The sequence below is a fragment of the Capricornis sumatraensis genome, chromosome 21 (genome assembly GCF_032405125.1).
Source record: "Capricornis sumatraensis isolate serow.1 chromosome 21, serow.2, whole genome shotgun sequence".
Taxonomy (NCBI): Eukaryota; Metazoa; Chordata; class Mammalia; order Artiodactyla; family Bovidae; genus Capricornis; species Capricornis sumatraensis.
Window position 1 is genome coordinate 51,777,023 of NC_091089.1, and position 3,977 is coordinate 51,780,999.

Sequence of the window (3,977 nt, forward strand, 5' to 3'; positions counted from 1 at the left end):
CACACTTCCTCACCCTCCTGTCTAAGACAGGTCTGGCAGCGTTCGTGAACCTTAGCCTCGTGTAGCCACCATTATTGTCACTCAGCTTTCTCTTGTTTGATGCCTTCATCTTTCAAGGATTGTTCCCCACAATCTCTGCTGCTCCACGCATCTTTACTTTATCTCATGGCTGGGTTCGGCCCCTCTGCCATTCCGATTCAGTGAATCTCTTTGGCTTCCCTCTTAGGCTCCTACTAAATTCTTTGGCATTTCCCAGGTCAGATGCTTAAAGGAGAGGGGCTTGATTGGCGAGGCTTGTTCCTGGATGGGAGTAGTTTGGGGTTCTAGGTTGCCAGCCCAGCAAGGGGCTTTGTTTGGCCCAGATCCCCGAGGGAAGCCCAAGGAACCTCTCCTGCCTGCTCTCCCAGGTATCTCAAAAGAGGTACCTCTGTTTCTTCTTTCTCTCTTCCTCTTTTTCTGTTCTGCGCTCACTGTGTCCCCTGAAGAGTTCTGTATCCATGGCTCGATTGAAACCTCTTTCCTGAGGACTTTCCATGGCTAATGCTCTCCAAGCCCAAGGCCTCCTTTCAGTCCTTAACATTTACTTTCTTTTATTTTCATTTATTTAGCTTTGAACAAAGTATTTCTATAATTTGAAATTCAAAAGCTTCAAAAAAGCTATGGGGTAAAAAACAAACAAACAAACAAACCCCCCCTGAAGAAGTTATCTCCACTTTGTACCATAGCCATTCAAATGTCCTTCCCGGAGGCCACTAATGTTTCTAGTTTTTTTTCTAAATTCTTCCAGAAATATTCTACAAATATATAAGCATGGGACTTCCCTGGTGGTCCGCTGGTTAAAAATCTGCCTGCCAGTGCAGGGGACATGGATTCGATCCCTGGTCCAGGAAGGTTCTACATGCCGAGAAGCAACCAAGCCTGACAGCCAAAACTACTGAGTGATGCAGCTGCTGAAGCCTCAGCACCCAGAGTCAGTGCTCTGCAACAGGAGAAGCCAGCGCAAGGAGCCCGAGCACCACAGCAAGAGAGTAGTTGGTGCCTGCTTGTCACAGCTAGAAAAAACACTCACACGACAATACTCAGAGCAGACAAAAAGTGCAATAAGATAAAATAAATGTAAAAATATATAAACACGTACATGTGTTTTTTGTGCTTTTTAAACAAAATGATAGCATACTTTGCACAGTCTTTTTTTAAATTTATTTTTATTGAAGGATAATTGCTTTACATAATTTTGCTGTTTTCTGTCAAACCTCAATATGAATGCATACTCTTCTATGTCTTTCTTTTTCACTTAAATTTATAAATTGAAGATTGCATCATATAATGACATAAAGCGCCTCCTTATTCTTTTATACAGCTGCATATCATTCGACCATAGCTGTGATTTATGGTTCTCTGTTGATGGATTTTACAATATGTTACTGTTAGAAACATGTTGCAGTCAATTATGCTGTGGGTAATGACTTTGTACAGCAAAATGAAGGATGCGTTTCTTGAAGTGGATAGGATAATTCCAAATATTGGCAATTGTGATTGTCATAGGGTGGATTCCCCAGAAGATGGACTCTGATGCAGGATTTTGTGAGCAGGTGGCTTATCAGGGAAATGCTCCTGGGATCTTACCCGTGAGCGTTCAGGGCAGCAGGAGTAGGCAGAGCGGGCAGGTGAACTGCGATGCCATAGAGGCGTCACAGTCAGGCCTGCAGAGCTGTGTTGAACTGGGGCAAAGGGAACCTGGCCTTGGTACTCTACAGTTGACCGGACAATATATATACAGGCTGCCCTGAAAGAAGGGAGAGTGACTTTGGGCAGGCAATTCCCTTAAGCCAAGAGTAACTCCCAGGAAGAGACACAGTTACCAGTCCTCACTAGTTGACGCTCCCATCGTCTCTAGGGGGATGCCTGCCTTGGACCTGAAGGGGGCATTTGGGTGATGAACCATGACATCCACTATGGTCTACCCCTGAAGGAGTAGGCTCCTTTTGGCTTACAGTGTAAATTCACCTCATTGGGAAAAAATGTCTCTAGAATTCTTCTTGGTGTCTTCCTGGCAAGGAGAGCTTCATGGAGGAGGTGATTTCTGACTTAGACTTTTAAGGATAAATAAGAATTTGCCGAGTGGACAAGATGAAGGGTTTGGAAAGAGACCTCAGACAGCATTTCCCCAGTGGTTCTTGTTGAGGGTGTGGGTTAAAATCACTTAAGGACTTTTTGCAAGCTGGGATCTCAGGTTGCTTTCCCCAGCCCCAAACTGTGTTTTCCAAATTGTGCTCACTCTGGTGCATTTCAAGAAGGGATAAAACATTCTTATTTATTTATTCATTTATTTATTTGGCTGCTTAGGGCTTAGTTGCCACATGCAGTATCTAGTTCCCTGACCAGGGCTTGAACCTGGGATCCCTGTTTTGGTAGATCCTAGACCATCAGGCAAGTCCCCAGAAGAGATAAAACATTCTTAACTGAAAGGGAATAACTGCCTTCTCTCAGGAGAATTTTTTTTGCAGGAAAAAAATTGATGTACACAGTATTCTCAAATTCAAGTGTTTTCCCATAATTTAAAAAACTTTATTTTGGGTTAATTTTTACCTTACAGAAAAGCTGTAACAATAGTCCAGAGCCTTTCCTATCCCTTACCCTTCTAATGTTGACATCCTACGTGAGCACAGTACAGTGATCAAAACTAAGGGCATGACACTGGTACAATACTCTTAACCAAACTACAGCCTTTAATTTCAATTTTACCTTCTTAAAAAGTTTTATTTTGAACTTATTTTAGGCTTCCAGGAAAGGCATGATTTTTCTTAAAAATAAGTTTTTGTGCTTCCTACTACTTGCGCGCTTCCAACAGATAAAAGACCACAAATAAGCAGCGAAGGAGTAGTACTGTAAAAATTCGGAACTGGCCAATATTGCTTCTAAAGCTGGGTGTTCATCTGTATCTGTAATTGTTTTTCCACCTTGTTTTATAGTGCATAAGCCTAATTAAACCAACATTTTAAAGCAACACACTTATTAAATAAGCAGTTTTATGTGAGATCATAGCTCATGTGATAGAATGAAATATTTTAAAATTTAATGCTCTTCAGCAAAAAGCATCGTGACTTTGAGGTACTTTCTCATCTGAGCAAGTCTGAACACTGTCGCACTCTATGCCATCCATCTGTTTCGAGATGCAAGACAAAGTAGAGGTGCTTGTTGATTTAGGAGGGGAGAAATCCAAACTCTTGGCTTTCTAGAACATGCTCTTTCAACCAGTTACTGCTGAGACTCTGGTGGACTTTAGATCTCTGCTACTATTAGGTATTGGGATAAATACTGTGTCTTTTATTGGAATCACTCTTCCATCCCTAATATTTAGTTCCTTTCTAGAGTAGTAATGTTTTATTACTACTACATTACTACAGAGTAGTAATGTAGTTTATTTATATATTATATTTTAATTATTCATTTTATATGCATGCACATGGTGAAAAATTCAAACTGTATGGAAAAGTGTAAAATAAAGAGTTAAAGTCTTCCTTTACGCCTTCCAGTCAACTTACATCACGGTTCTCCAAGAGGAGGGCCATCTCCTGGGGGATTTTGGAAAACTCTGGCAGTGTTTAGGATTATTCCGATGATTAGAAGGTATTACTGGAATTTGGTGGGGGAGGGGACCAAGAATGCTTGTAATTCTACATAAAAAAAAAAGGTTATATCCAACACTAACTTAATCCTGGTGGATGTTCATTTAAGTAAATAATACTATTTACAATGATTTAAGTCTAGACTACAGATGTTCTTAATGGTTGTGTGGGTTGTATATTGTTTAACCTAACAGATACTTTTCACATCATAGAAATCATAGATTTTAATATTTATTGAAAGCTTTTTTTGATGTGGACCATTTTTAAGGTTTTTATTGAATTTGATACAATATTGTTCCTGTTTTATATTTTGGTTTTTTGGCCTCCAGCCATGTGGGATCTTAACTC